The following is a 15749-nucleotide window of genomic DNA, read 5'->3' on the forward strand; positions in this document are numbered from 1 at the left end:
GCGTCTGAGGTGGCAGTATTCCACGTTATGTCTAGTCTGTGCCACGGTTGGAGATTTCCTATTTGATACTAAATTACAGCAGATTCTTGCTAAGCCATGGTTGGAAATGAAACCGAGATAGTCAGGCCATTATTACATCAAATAGAAATGATAAACTCCCCATTTTTGATGAGACACACTGAAGGCAGGAGGGGTTCATGGATCTTGTGTAAAGATGATGTTAGTATTTAGATTACACAGTTCCTGGCCAATGACTAAGTGCAGCTTGATTAAAGAAAATACACTGTTTGCCAGAAATATGTAAACCCAGGTGGTTATGCTGAAGTGATATCTGTGAGGTTTTGTGGTCAATGTGCTAGATGTGTTTCACAGAGTTGAGTAGAGCACTACAAAATAAAAAGCAGTACAGTGAAGGCTGCGAGGCTTTAGTTGTAAACAGCTGCACTAGCACTAGAGCAGATCAATGCTTGGATAATGATGCTATGTCTCGTGATGTCGGCAGAACCCATGCATATTCTCCATTGCTCTTTTCTTTTCGTTCACTCTCTCTGTCTCGCATTGACTCATTTGCTGCCTCTTTCACTCATTGGCTCAATCTCATTCATTGTCTCACTTGTACTCCTGTTCACTCATACGTGCTCTCATGGACTCGTGCCCAGAATTGGTATTGTTCACTGTTATGCTCTCTTCCCTCGTGCACCGATTCAATCGTTTTGACATATTGTTCCCTAATTCAGCATTTGTTTTCTGCATCCTCTGTCTTGCACTCACACCTGCAGTCTGCCTCTCTCTCAATCATTCACACACTCCCTTCTGCAAACACTTATTTACTCGCATCTTACAATCTTTCACACAAAATTACATGAGTACAATGGAAATTGAGCTTTTCAGATCTCTGGATCAGCAAGGTTGCAGTGACCTCTATCTCCTTTACCTCTTGACATGAGGTGCCCAGCTCAGTCACTATACGAACCGGTGCAGTGATCACAGGAAAAGCATCAAGTGGGATAAAAACATGCTGCAGCTGTGCTTGTCACTGTGACTAGGCATTTGAAGAAATCTGATTTCCCAATGATATTTTGGTTGCTGTAAAATGCGCTAAACTTCATCAGAAGGAACAGGTGCAGGGTTGTGCTATGATCTGAACCAGCAGATGTGAACTATGTGGAAACTGCCTTGTCAACAGAGATGACTTCCTGTGATCTTATCAGCAGAACATGGTTTCACCTCCTTCATCAGTGCAATCCCACCTCTGAAAATGCAAGTTATGTAAATTGCTGACTCAAGTTAAACAAATACTTTTATAAAAAAAACGTAATTGCTTTTGGGCAGTATTATTTTATAATTTGTGAATTATTTAACAATGCAGCATGCTGGGACCTGGAACAATGCTGTGCTAACTAGTGTATAAAAGACTGTACTGGTGTACTAGGGCAGTTGACAGTTTCTTAATAGCACTTCCAAAATCAAAAATGATACGTTTTTTTAAGTCTTTGTTATACAACATACAAGCCTGCACCTTAGCCTGAGTCTGTGAACTCTCAAATAGCACTTAGAAAAGTCCCTATGTGGTGTTTATGACAGCTCTTCTTAAGTATTTCAACAATGCAGAAGGAGGGCACAGTGGCTCAGTGGTTAGCACTGTTGCCTCACAGTGCCAGGGACCCGAGTTTGATTCCTGCCTCAGGCGACTGTCTGTGTGGAGTTTGCACATTCTCCCCGTGTCTGCGTGGGTTTCCTCTGGGGTGCTCCGGTTTCCTCCCACAATCCAAAGATGTGCAGGCTAGGTGAATTGGCCATGCTAAATTGTCCATAGTGTTAGGTGCATTAGTCAGAGGGAAATGGGTCTGGGTGGGTTACTCTTTGGAGGGTTGGTGTGGACTTTTTGGGCTGAAGAGCCTGTTTCCACACTGTAGGGAATCTAATCTTAAAAAATGATTGGCGTGCACAGCCCAGAGCACTAATGATGTTGCAGCCAAGGCATCCATTTAAAATGTGCAGTGTATTGTTGAGCATGGCAGTGGCAGGACAGGCAGAGGCTCAGCTAGTTTTTCAACGGGAGGTGGGGTGAAAGGGCAAGAGTTTCTTTTGCTTTTCCTAGCAGCCAGAGTTATGTTTTGACACAACTTCTTTAAGCCGTATACCTCTTGGTCTTTTCCCCAGGGTAGAGAGGTCCAAAACCGGAGGGCCTAGGTCTAAGGTGTGAGGGGAAAGATATACAAGGGATCTGAGGGGCGGTGTTTCCATACAGTCGCTGGTGCATGTATGGACGAGCTGCCAGAGGAAGTGGTAGATGCATGTACAGTTACATTTAAAAGGCATTTGGACTCTTTCATGAATAGGAAAGGTTTAGAGGGATGTGGGCCACACACAGGCAAATGGGACTTGATTAATCTAGGAAACCTGTTGGCATGGATGAGTTGGACAATGGTCTGATTCCATGCTGTGTGACTCTATGACTCTTCCAATTGTGCCCACCACCCTCTCTCCCGATCCCCCACAGCCATGCCAATATCCTGTTCTCTGTGCTTCACCAATTCTAGTTTCTTAAGCAAGTCCAACTTCACAATTGATGGCTGTTCCTTCATGTGCCTTAAGCTCTGGAATTTCCCCCCTCCACTACTCTACCTTTAAAACATTGTTTGAAACCAATTCCTTTGATCAAACGTTTATTCATCTGGGCTAAAGTCTCCAAATGTGGCTTTGAGTCAAATTTTGTTCCTCAGTGCTCTTTCTACGCAACCTACATGTCCCCCAAGGCCAACGACTTCAACTCCCCCTCCCACCCCACCAAGGACATGCAAGTCCTGGGCCGCCTCCATTGTCAAATCCAAGCTACCCAACAACTGGAGGAAGAGCACGTCATCTTCCACCTTTGGACCCTTCAATCATATGGCATTAATGTTGACTTCACTAGTTTCCTCATCTCCCCTCCCCCCACCTCATCCCAGATCCAACTCTACAACTTGGCACTGCCCTCTTTGAACTGTCCTACCTGCCATCTTCTTTCCCACCTATCCACTCCACCCTCCCCACGGACCTATTGCTAACTGCATCTACTTAGCGCCTTCCCAGCTACCTTGTGTATAACAAGTTTTAAAAAATAATTAAAGGGTGTGTTATTCATGGTTACTGGTCAGCAATGTGACAAAATATTCTTATGCATTATTGACTCCAGCCTTTGGTCTCCACTGTTTCCCCCCCCCCCCAAACTCCATCCCAGATCCAAACCTCCAACTTGGCACTGCCCTCTTGAACTGTTTGACCTATCCATCTTCCATCCCACCTATCCACTCCACCCTCCCCACCGACCTGCCACTATCAACACCCACCTTCATCTACCTATCTCCTTTCCAGCTACCTTCCCCTACCCCCACCCCCACCCCCACCCTCCTATTTATCTCTCAGCCTCCTTCCATCCCACCCCAAACATTGCTGGTTATGGGCTTATGCATGATTCGTTGACTCTCCAGCTCCTCGAGTGCCGTCTGACCTGCTGTGGTTTTCTACCGCCACATTTTTTGACTCTGCCTCTCCAGCATCTGCAGTGCTCACTTTCTCCTAGTTGTTGTAACGTTACTGTGAAGCCTCCTGCAAGGAAGCCTGACTTGAAAAAGTTCTCCTCCTCCTCCCACAAGAATCTGTGAGAGTCTCTCTCACTGCACCCCCAGGTCATTTCCAGTGCTCTCACCCTCTTCAAACACATTAAATGTTAAGACCCACTACTACAGCCATGTCTCCTTCCTTAGCAACTGCCTATGCAACCCACTTACCCCCTGTGGCTGATCACTTCAACTCCCCCTCCCACCCCACCAAGGACATGCAAGTCCTGGGCCGCCTACATTGTCAAATCCAAGCCACCCAACAACTGGAGGAAGAACACCTCATCTTCCACCTTGGGACCCTTCAATCACATGGCATTAATGTTGACTTCACTAGTTTCCTCATCTCCCCTCCCCCCCACCTCATCCCAGATCCAACTCTACAACTCGGCACTGCTTTCTTGATCTATCCTACCTGCCATCTTCCTTCCCACCTACCCACTCCACCCTCCCCATGGACCTATCACTAACTGCATCTACTTAGCGCCTTCCCAGCTACCTTACCCCCAACCCCACCCTGCTATTTATCTTCCAGCTACCTTCCCAATTCCTGCTGAGGGCCTTATGCCTGAAATGTCGACTCTCCTGCTCCTCAGATGCTGCCTGACCTGCTGTTCTTTTTCAACAACATAATTTTCGACTCCACTGTCATATACCTGCTAGCCACAAGCATGGCAGTTTCTGCTGCTTTTCTTCCCTCTACAGTCTATCATTATAATTACACCAGACTATAATTATTTTTAACTATACTATAATTATTTTATAACTCTGGATATTCTTGCAACTTTACCAAGAGCTCTGAGAGTAATTGCAAATCCTAATAATCTCTGGGTGGGCATCTAATAGTTTTAGGTTAAAGTCAAATATACATGACAGTGTAAAGGACTAATGCAAATTTATCGTAAACTGTCTTTTTACTGTACTTCATTTAATTTCTTAAGTCCTGGAACCTTTTTGCATATTGGTACCAGCATCAGTAAACTGAAACGTCTGTGATGAAACATCACTTCAAACCTCCAGATACAGTTCAAGGGCCCTGCTTTTCTGGCAGCTTCATTCAATGTACTCTCCAGATCATTGCAGAAACTGCAGTGTTACCTCTGTATCTGCTCAGCTCCAGTCTGACAGCTGGCATCTCATAAAATCCCAGCCAGTTTAATTAGAATTATTTGGAATGAGTCACCAAATCAAAGATGTAGTACTTAACTGCTGGCAGCTGAAGGATGTCCATTTATAAAATGCTGTTCACAAGTTGAGTGTGTGTATGTGTCCATCCATCCATCCATGCACATATGTGTACATTGACTGTGGGTGTGTTTGTATGGGCTGGTGCACATTGAGTTGTTACGGTGAGTCTCACTAACTGATTAGATCAATTGTGTGAAAGTGTCTGGCTCTGAGTCTCTCCACTGCACATGGGGTGGGGGCATCAAATTTACAAAGACGCCATTAATTGTTGTATGAGGAACCCGAACAAAAATTATTTCATCTAATATTCATCAAATCAGTGGCTGGAGATCTCAGCAAGTTCTTTGTTACATTGTGAGACGTGTAGGACAATAGTAGCCACATTGATCAACACTGATTTAGCAAACTCATTACAATGGCACATATTAGGTCATCGTTTGGTTTGGTAACATCTGGTGAAATGTGCCCCAAGTAGTAATCAGCATTCACAATGTAAACCTGCTTGAAAGATAACAGAAATAGTGAAGAGGTATTGATAAGAACGGTTCGTAGTTTCAAGCTGGAACAGTGGCTTGCTGTTGAAGCTACATTGAAATTGACAGTCTCATACCTAAAGGTATACGTAGAGAAAAGTGCATAACGTTCCACTATTAGGACTGCGATCACCCAATGTAACTTCGAAGCATCTACAAGCACACTGTTCAATCTAATCACAAACATCACTTTTTTCCGACTCCCACAGCTACCTAGACTACACCTCCTCCCACCCAGCCCCCTGTAAAAATGCCACCCCATATTCCCAATTCCTTCGTCTCCGCCGCATCTGCTCCCAGGAGGACCAGTTCCAATACCGTACAACCCAGATGGCCTCCTTCTTCAAAGACTGCAATATTCCCCCAGATGCTCTCCAGCGCATCTCCTCCACTTCCCGCTCCTCCGCCCTTGAGCTCCGCCCCTCCAACCACCACCAGGACGGAACCCCACTGGTCCTCACCTACCACCCCACCAACCTCCATATACATCGTATCATCTGTCGTCATTTCCGCCACCTCCAAACGGACCCCACCACCAGGGATATATTTTCCTCCCCTCCCCTATCAGCATTCCGTAAAGACCACTGCCTCCGTGACTCCCTTGTCAGATCCCACATACCCCACCAACCCAACCTCCACTCCCGGCACCTTCCCCTGCAACCGCAAGAAATGCAAAACTTGTGCCCACACCTTCCCCCTCACTTCCCTCCAAGGCCCCAAGGGATCCTTCCATATCCGCCACAAATTCACCTGCACTTCCACACCCATCATTTACTGCATCTACTGCACCCGATGTGGCCTCCTCTATATTGAGGAGACAGGCCGCCTACTTGTGGAACGTTTCAGAGAACACCTCTGGGACACCCGGACCAACCAACCCAACCACCCCGTGGCTCAACACTTAAACTCCCCCTCCCACTCCACCAAGGCCATGCAGGTCCTTGGACTACTCCATCGCCAGACCACAGCAACACGACGGTTGAAGGAAGAACGCCTCATCTTCCGTCTAGGAACCATCCAACCACAAGGGATGAACTCCGATTTCTCCAGTTTCCTCATTTCCCCACCTTCCTAACCTGCAATCTTCTTCCCAACCTCTCTGCCCCCACCCCGTCTCCGGCCTATCACCCTCACCTTAACCTCCTTCCACCTATAGCATTTCAAACGCCCCTCCCCCAAGTCCCTCCTCCCGACCTTTTATCTTAGCCTGCTTGGCACACTTTCCTCATTCCTGAAGAAGGGCTCATGCCCGAAACGTTGCTTCTCCTGTTCCTTGGATGCTGCCTGACCTGCTACGTTTTTCCAGCAACACATTTTCAGCTAGAAACAAAATATATCATGTTTAGGTGTTGGGTGTCTCTATGTAGAGGGTTCAGATGGTGATGGCAGCGTGCCTCTGTGGGGGGATTACAGTAGGGGTGTCACTATGTAGGGGGAGTCAGTGGGCAGGTCACTGTGTAGGGGGTTTGGTGGGCAGGTCACTGTGTAGGGGGAGTCGGTGGGTGGGTCACTGTGTAGGGGGAGTCAGTGGGCGGGTCACTGTGGGGGGAGGGTCGGTGGGCGGGTCACTGTGTATAGGGGGCTCGATGAGTGGGTCACTGTATAGGGTGTCGGTGGGCGGGTCACTGTGTAGGGGGAGGTAGTGGGCGGGTCACTGTGTAGGGGGAGTTAGTGTGCGGGTCACTGTGTAGGGGGAGTTGGTGGGCGGGTCACTGTGTAGGGGGAGTTGGTGGGCGGGTCACTGTGTAGGGGGAGTTGGTGGCCGGGTCACTGGTGTAGGGGGAGTTAGTGGGCGGGTCACTGTGTAGGGGGAGTTAGTGGGCGGGTCACTGTGTATAGGGAGTCGGTGGGCGGGTCACTGTAGGGGGTGTCGGTGGGCGGGTCACTGTGTATAGGCAGTCGCTGGGCGGGTCACTGTGTATAGGGAGTCGGGCGGGTCACTGTGTATAGGGAGTCGGTGGGCGGGTCTCTGTGTAGGGGGTGTCGGTGGGCGGGTCACTGTGTATAGGGAGCCGTTGGCGGGTCACTGTGTAGGGGGAGTTGGTGGGCGGGTCAATGTGTAGGGGGAGTCGGTGGGCAGGTCACTGGGGGGGGGAGTCGGTGGGCGGGTCAATGTGTAGGGGGAGTCGATGGGCGGGTCGCTGTGTAGGGGGAGTCGGGCGGGTCACTGTAGGGGGTGTCGATGGGCGGGTCACTGTAGGGGGAGTCGGTGGGCGGGTCAATGTGTAGGGGGAGTCGGTGGGCGGGTCAATGTGTAGGGGGAGTCGGTGGGCGGGTCAATGTGTGGGGGAGTCGGTGGGCAGGTCACTGTGGGGGGAGTCGGTGGGCGGGTCAATGTGTAGGGGGAGTCGATGGGCGGGTCGCTGTGTAGGGGGAGTCGGGCGGGTCACTGTAGGGAGTGTCGATGGGCGGGTCACTGTAGGGGGGGTCGGTGGGCGGGTCACTGTAGGGGGAGTCGGTGGGCGGGTCACTGTAGGGGGAGTCGGTGGGCGGGTCACTGTAGGGGGAGTCGGTGGGCGGGTCAATGTGTAGGGGGAGTCGGTGGGCGGGTCAATGTGTAGGGGGAGTCGGTGGGCGGGTTGCTGTGTAGGGGGAGTCGGTGGGCGGGTTGCTGTGTAGTGGGAGTCGGTGGGCGGGTTGCTGTGTAGTGGGAGTCGGTGGGCGGGTCACTGTATAGGGAGTCGGATGGGTCACTGTAGGGGGTGTCGATTGGCGGGTCACTGTGTCGGGGGAGTCGGTGGGTGGGTCACTGTGTAGGGGTAGTCGATGGGCGGGTCACTGTAGAGGAAGTTGGTAGGCGGGTCACTGTCAGGGGAGTCGGTGGGCGGGTCACTGTGTAGAGGGGTCGGGCGTGTCACTGTTGGTGGTGTTGGTGGGCGGGCCACTGTGTAGGGGCAGTCGGTGGGCGGGCCACTGTGTAGGGGCAGTCGGTGGGCGGGCCACTCTGTAGGGGGAGTCGGGCGGGTCACTGTAGGGGGTGTCGATGGGCGGGTCACTGTGTAGGGAGTGTCGGGCCGGTCAAAGTGTAGTGGGAGTCGGTGGGCAGGTCACTGTGTAGGGGGAGTCATTGGGCGGGTCACTGTGTAGAGGGAGTCGATGGGCAGGTCACTGTAGAGGGAGTTGGTGGGCGGGTCACTGCGTAGGGGGAGTCGGTGGGCGGGTCACTGTATAGGGAGTCGGTGGGCAGGTCACTGCATAGGGGGAGTCGGTGGGCGGGTCACTGCGTAGGGGGAGTCGGTGGGCAGGTCACTGTATAGGGGAGTCGGTGGGCGGGTTACTGTGTAGGGAGTCGGTGGGCAGGTAACTGTGTAGGGAGTCGGTGGGCGGGTAACTGTGTAGGGAGTCGGTGGGCGGGTCACTGTAGGGGGAGTCGGAGGGCGGGTCACTGTGTATAGGGAGTCAGTGGGCGGGTGACTGTGTAGGGGGAGTCGGAGGGCGGGTCACTGTGTAGGGAGAGTCGGGCGGTTCACTGTGTAGGGGCAGTCGTGCGCATCACTATGTCGTGGAGTCGGTGGGCAGGTCATTTTGTAGGGGGAGTCGGTGGGCGGGTCACTGTGTATAGGGAGTCAGGCGGGTCACTAGGGGGAGTCGGTGGGCAGGAAATTGTGTAGTGGGAGTCGGTGGGCGGGTCACTGTGTGGGAGAGTCGGGCGGCAGGTCACTGTAGGGGGAGTCGGTGGGCGGGTCACTTTAGGGGGAGTCAGTGGGCGGGTCACTTAATAGGGAGTCAGGCGGGTCACTGTAAGGGTAGTCGGGTGGCAGGTCACTGTGTTGTGGGAGTCGGTGGGCGGGTCATTGTAGGGGGAGTCGGTGAGCGGGTCACTGTGTAGAGGGTGTCGGGCGTGTCACTGTTGGTGGGCGGGTCAATGTGTAGGCGGAGTCGGGCGGGTCACTGTAGGGGGAGTCGATGGGCGGGTCACTGTGTAGGGGGAGTCGATTGGCGGGCCACTGTGTAGGGGGAGTCGATGGGCGGGTCACTGTAGGGGGAGTCGGGCGGGTCACTGTAGGGGGTGACGGTGGGCGGGTCAATGTGTAGCGGGAGTCGGTGGGCAGGTCACTGGGGGGGGGAGGCGGTGGGCGGGTCACTGTGTAGGGGGAGTCGATGGGCGGGTCACTGTGTAGGGGGAGTCGGGCGGGTCACTGTAGGGGGAGTCGATGGGCGGGTCACTGTGTAGTGGGAGTCGGTGGGCGGGTCACTGTGTAGGGGGAGTCGGTGGTCGGGTCACTGTGTAGGGGAGGCGGTGGGCGGGTCGCTGTGTAGTGGGAGTCGGTGGGCGGGTCGCTGTGTAGTGGTAGTCGGTGGGCGGGTCACTGTGTATAGGGAGTCGGGTGGGTCACTGTAGGGGGTGTCGATTGGCGGGTCACTGTGTAGGGGGAGTCGGTGGGTGGGTCACTGTGTAGGGGGAGTCGGTGGGCGGGTCACTGTAGGGGCAGTCGGTGGGCGGGCCACTGTGTAGGGGGAGACGATGGGCGGGCCGCTGTGTAGGGGGAGTCGATGGGCGGGCCACTGTGTAGGGGGAGTCAGGCGAGCCACTGTGTAGGGGGAGTCGGGCGGGTCACTGTAGGGGGTGTCGATGGGCGGGTCACTGTGTAGGGGGAGTCAGGCGGGTCATTGTGTAGTGGCAGTCGGTGGGCGGGTCACTGTGTAGAGGGCGTCGATGCGTGGGTCACTGTATAGGGGCAGTCGGTGGGCGGGCCGCTGTGTCGGGGGAGTCGGTGGGCGGGCCGCTGTGTCGGGGGAGTCTTGGGCGGGCCGCTGTGTAGGGGGAGTCAGGCGGGCCACTGTGTAGGGGGAGTCAGGCGGGCCACTGTGTAGGGGGAGTCGGGCGGGTCACTGTAGGGGGTGTCGATGGGCGGGTCACTCTTGGGGGAGTCGGTGAGCGGGTCACTGTGTAGAGGGTGTCGGGCGTGTCACTGTTGGTGGTGTTGGTGGGCGGGTCAATGTGTAGGGGGAGTTGGGTGGGTCACTGTGTAGGGGGAGTCGGTGGGCGGGTCACTGTGTAGGGGGAGTCGGTGGGCGGGCCACTGTGTAGGGGGAGTCGGTGGGCGGGCCACTGTGTAGGGGGAGTCGGTGGGCGGGCCACTGTGTAGGGGGAGTCGGTGGGCGGGCCACTGTGTAGGGGGAGTCGGTGGGCGGGCCACTGTGTAGGGGGAGTCGGTGGGCGGGCCACTGTGTAGGGGGAGTCGGTGGGCGGGCCACTGTGTATAGGGAGTCGGTGGGCGGGCCACTGTGTATAGGGAGTCGGTGGGCGGGTCACTGTATAGGGAGTCGGTGGGCGGGTCACTGTATAGGGAGTCGGTAGGCAGGTCACTGTGTAGGGGGAGTCGGGCGGGTCACTGTGTAGGGGGAGTCGGTGGGCGGGTCACTGTGTATAGGGAGTCGGTGGGCGGGTCACTGTGTATAGGGAGTCGGTGGGCGGGTCACTGTAGGGGGTGTCGGTGGGCGGTTCACTGTGTATAGGCAGTCGCTGGGCGGGTCACTGTGTATAGGGAGTCGGGCGGGTCACTGTGTATGGGGAGTCGTTGGCGGGTCACTGTGTAGGGGGAGTTGGTGGGCGGGTCAATGTGTCGGGGGAGTCGGTGGGCAGGTCACTGTGGGGGGGAGTCGGTGGGTGGGTCAATGTGTAGGGGGAGTCGATGGGCGGGTCGCTGTGTAGGGGGAGTCGGGCGGGTCACTGTAGGGGGTGTCGATGGGCGGGTCAATGTGTAGGGGGAGTCGGTGGGCGGGTCCATGTGTAGGGGGAGTCGGTGGGCGGGTTGCTGTGTAGTGGGAGTCGGTGGGCGGGTTGCTGTGTAGTGGGAGTCGGTGGGCGGGTCACTGTGTATAGGGAGTCGGATGGGTCACTGTAGGGGGTGTCGATTGGCAGGTCACTGTGTAGGGGGAGTCGGTCTGTGGGTCACTGTGTAGGGGGAGTCGGTGGGTGGGTCACTGTGTAGGGGGAGTCGATGGGCGGGTCACTGTAGAGGGAGTTGGTGGGCGGGTCACTGTCAGGGGAGTCGGTGGGCGGGTCATTGTAGGGGGAGTCGGTGAGCGGGTCACTGTGTAGAGGGTGTCGGGCGTGTCACTGTTGGTGGTGTTGGTGGGCGGGCCACTGTGTAGGGGCAGTCGGTGGGCGGGCCACTGTGTAGGGGCAGTCGGTGGGCGGGCCACTGTGTAGGGGCAGTCGGTGGGCGGGCCACTGTGTAAGGGCAGTCGGTGGGCGGGCCACTGTGTAGGGGCAGTCGGTGGGCGGGCCACTGTGTAGGGGCAGTCGGTGGGCGGGCCACTCTGTAGGGGGAGTCGGGCGGGTCACTGTAGGGGGTGTCGATGGGCGGGTCACTGTGTAGGGGGAGTCGGGCCGGTCAAAGTGTAGTGGGAGTCGGTGGGCGGGTCACTGTGTAGGGGGAGTCATTGGGCGGGTCACTGTGTAGAGGGAGTCGATGGGCAGGTCACTGTAGAGGGAGTTGGTGGGCGGGTCACTGCGTAGGGGGAGTTGGTGGGCGGGTCACTGTATAGGGAGTCGGTGGGCAGGTCACTGCATAGGGGGAGTCGGTGGGCGGGTCACTGCGTAGGGGGAGTAGGTGGGCAGGTCACTGTATAGGGGAGTCGGTGGGCGGGTCACTGTGTAGGGAGTCGGTGGGCAGGTCACTGTATAGGGAGTCAGTGGGCGGGTCACTGCGTAGGGGGAGTTGGTGGGCAGGTCACTGTATAGGGAGTCGGTGGGCGGGTGACTGTGTAGGGAGTCGGTGGGCGGGTCACTGTGTGTAGGGAGTCGGTGGGCGGGTCACTGTGTATACGGAGTCAGTGGGCGGGTCACTGTGTAGGGGGAGTCGGAGGGCGGGTCACTGTGTAGGGAGAGTCGTGCGGGTCACTGTGTAGGGGCAGTCGTGCGCATCACTGTGTCGTGGAGTCGGTGGGCAGGTCATTTTGTAGGGGGAGTCGGTGGGCGGGTCACTGTAGGGGGAGTCGGTGGGCAGGAAATTGTGTAGTGGGAGTCGGTGGACGGGCCACTGTGTAAGGGCAGTCGGTGGGCGGGCCACTGTGTAGGGACAGTCGGTGGGCGGGCCACTGTGTAGGGGCAGTCGGTGGGCGGGCCACTGTGTAGGGGCAGTCGGTGGGCGGGCCACTCTGTAGGGGGAGTCGGGCGGGTCACTGTAGGGGGTGTCGATGGGCGGGTCACTGTGTAGGGGGAGTCGGGCCGGTCAAAGTGTAGTGGGAGTCGGTGGGCGGGTCACTGTGTAGGGGGAGTCATTGGGCGGGTCACTGTGTAGAGGGAGTCGATGGGCAGGTCACTGTAGAGGGAGTTGGTGGGCGGGTCACTGCGTAGGGGGAGTTGGTGGGCGGGTCACTGTATAGGGAGTCGGTGGGCAGGTCACTGCATAGGGGGAGTCGGTGGGCGGGTCACTGCGTAGGGGGAGTCGGTGGGCAGGTCACTGTATAGGGGAGTCGGTGGGCGGGTCACTGTAGGGGGAGTCGGTGGGCAGGAAATTGTGTAGTGGGAGTCGGTGGGCGGGTCACTGTGGGAGAGTCGGGCGGCAGGTCACTGTAGGGGGTGTCGGTGGGCGGGTCACTTTAGGGGGAGTCAGTGGGCGGGTCACTTAATAGGGAGTCAGGCGGGTCACTGTAAGGGTAGTCGGGCGGCAGGTCACTGTGTTGTGGGAGTCGGTGGGCGGGTCATTGTAGAGGGTGTCGGTGGGCGGGTCACTGTGTAAAGGGAGTCAGGCAGGCCACTGCGCAGGGGGAATCGGTGGGCGGGTCACTCTTGGGGGAGTCGGTGAGCGGGTCACTGTGTAGAGGGTGTCGGGCGTGTCACTGTTGGTGGGCGGTCAATGTGTAGGCGGAGTCGGGCGGGTCAATGTGTAGGCGGAGTCGGGCGGGCCACTGTGTAGGGGGTGTCGGTGGGCGGGTCACTGTGTATAGGCAGTCGCTGGGCGGGTCACTGTGTATAGGGAGTTGCTGGGCGGGTCACTGTGTATAGGGAGTCGGGCGGGTCACTGTGTAGGGGCAGTTGGTGGGTGGGTCAATGTGTAGGGGGAGTCGGTGGGCAGGTCACTGTGGGGGCGAGTCGGTGGGCGGGTCAATGTGTAGGGGGAGTCGATGGGCGGGTCGCTGTGTAGGGGGAGTCGGGCGGGTCACTGTAGGGGGTGTCGATGGGCGGGTCACTGTAGGGGGAGTCGGTGGGCGGGTCAATGTGTAGGGAGAGTCGGTGGGCGGGTTGCTGTGTAGTGGGAGTCGGTGGGCGGGTTGCTGTGTAGTGGGAGTCGGTGGGCGGGTCACTGTGTATAGGGAGTCGGATGGGTCACTGTAGGGGGTGTCGATTGGCGGGTCACTGTGTAGGGGGAGTCGGTGGGTGGGTCACTGTGTAGGGGGAGTCGATGGGCAGGTCACTGTAGAGGGAGTTGGTGGGCGGGTCACTGTCAGAGGAGTCGGTGGGCGGGTCATTGTAGGGGGTGTCGGTGGGCGGGTCACTGTGTATAGGGAGTTAGGCAGGCCACAGCGTAGGGGGAGTCGGTGGGCGGGTCACTGTGTAGAGGGTGTCGGGCGTGTCACTGTTGGTGGTGTTGGTGGGCGGGCCCCTGTGTAGGGGCAGTAGGTGGGCGGGCCACTGTGTAGGGGCAGTCGGTTGGCGGGCCACTGTGTAAGGGCAGTCGGTGGGCGGGCCACTGTGTAGGGGCAGTCGGTGGGCGGGCCACTGTGTAGGGGCAGTCGGTGGGCGGGCCACTGTGTAGGGGCAGTCGGTGGGTGGGCCACTCTGTAGGGGGAGTCGGGCGGGTCACTGTAGGGGGTGTCGATGGGCGGGTCACTGTGTAGGGGGAGTCGGGCCGGTCAAAGTGTAGTGGGAGTCGGTGGGCGGGTCACTGCGTAGGGGGAGTCGGTGGGCAGGTCACTGTATAGGGAGTCGATGGGCGGGTCACTGTGTAGGGAGTCGGTGGGCAGGTCACTGTATAGGGAGTCGATGGGCGGGTCACTGCGTAGGGGGAGTCGGTGGGCAGGTCACTGTATAGGGAGTCGGTGGGCGGGTGACTGTGTAGGGAGTCGGTGGGCGGGTCACTGTGTGTAGGGAGTCGGTGGGCGGGTCACTGTGTATACGGAGTCAGTGGGCGGGTCACTGTGTAGGGGGAGTCGGAGGGCGGGTCACTGTGTAGGGAGAGTCGGGCGGGTCACTGTGTAGGGGCAGTCGTGCGCATCACTGTGTCGTGGAGTCGGTGGGCAGGTCATTTTGTAGGGGGAGTCGGTGGGCGGGTCACTGTGTATAGGGAGTCAGGCGGGTCACTGTAGGGGGAGTCGGTGGGCAGGAAATTGTGTAGTGGGAGTCGGTGGGCGGGTCACTGTGTGGGAGAGTCGGGCGGCAGGTCACTGTAGGGGGAGTCGGTGGGCGGGTCACTTTAGGGGGAGTCAGTGGGCGGGTCACTTAATAGGGAGTCAGGCGGGTCACTGTAAGGGTAGTCGGGCGGCAGGTCACTGTGTTGTGGGAGTCGGTGGGCGGGTCATTGTAGAGGGTGTCGGTGGGCGGGTCACTGTGTAAAGGGAGTCAGGCAGGCCACTGCGCAGGGGGAATCGGTGGGCGGGTCACTCTTGGGGGAGTCGGTGAGCGGGTCACTGTGTAGAGGGTGTCGGGCGTGTCACTGTTGGTGGGCGGGTCAATGTGTAGGCGGAGTCGGGCGGGTCACTGTGTAGGGGGAGTCGATGGGCGGGTCACTGTGTAGGGGGAGTCGATTGGCGGGCCACTGTGTAGGGGGAGTCGATTGGCGGGCCACTGTGTAGGGGGAGTCGATGGGCGGGTCACTGTGTAGGGGGTGACGGTGGGCGGGTCAATGTGTAGCGGGGGTCGGTGGGCAGGTCACTGGGGGGGGAGTCGATGGGCGGGTCACTGTGTAGGGGGAGTCGGGCGGGTCACTGTGTAGGGGGAGTCGGGCGGGTCACTGTAGGGGGAGTCGATGGGCGGGTCACTGTGTAGTGGGAGTCGGTGGTCGGGTCACTGTGTAGAGAGGTCGGTGGTCGGGTCACTGTGTAGAGAGGTCGGTGGTCGGGTCACTGTGTAGGGGGAGTCGGTGGTCGGGTCACTGTGTAGGGGGAGTCGGTGGTCGGGTCGCTGTGTAGTGGTAGACGGTGGGCGGGTCGCTGTGTAGTGGTAGTCGGTGGGCGGGCCGCTGTGTAGGGGGAGACGATGGGCGGGCCGCTGTGTAGGGTGAGTCAGGCGGGCCGCTGTGTAGGGGGAGTCAGGCGGGCCACTGTGTAGGGGGAGTCGGGCGGGTCACTGTAGAGGGTGTCGATGGGCGGGTCACTGTGTAGGGGGAGTCAGGCGGGTCATTGTGTAGTGGGAGTCAGTGGGCGGGTCACTGTGGAGGGAGTCGATGGGCAGGTCACTGTAGAGGGAGTTGGTGGGCGGGTCACTGTGTCAGGGGAGTCAATGGGCGGGTCACTGTATAGGGAGTCGGTGGGCAGG

The 15749-nt window shown here is 57.4% G+C and overlaps 1 protein-coding gene across 5 annotated transcripts in view; it reads left to right on the plus strand.

The window, feature by feature from the left end:
* Positions 1–15749, plus strand: part of cabin1 (calcineurin binding protein 1) — a 513604-nt gene that overhangs the window by 429687 nt on the left and 68168 nt on the right. The window lies entirely within an intron of this gene.

This window comes from Chiloscyllium plagiosum, unplaced genomic scaffold, assembly GCF_037043375.1.
Source record: "Chiloscyllium plagiosum isolate Xiang-an unplaced genomic scaffold, Cpla_swu_hap1 HiC_scaffold_24, whole genome shotgun sequence".
In the NCBI taxonomy this organism is placed as follows: Eukaryota; Metazoa; Chordata; class Chondrichthyes; order Orectolobiformes; family Hemiscylliidae; genus Chiloscyllium; species Chiloscyllium plagiosum.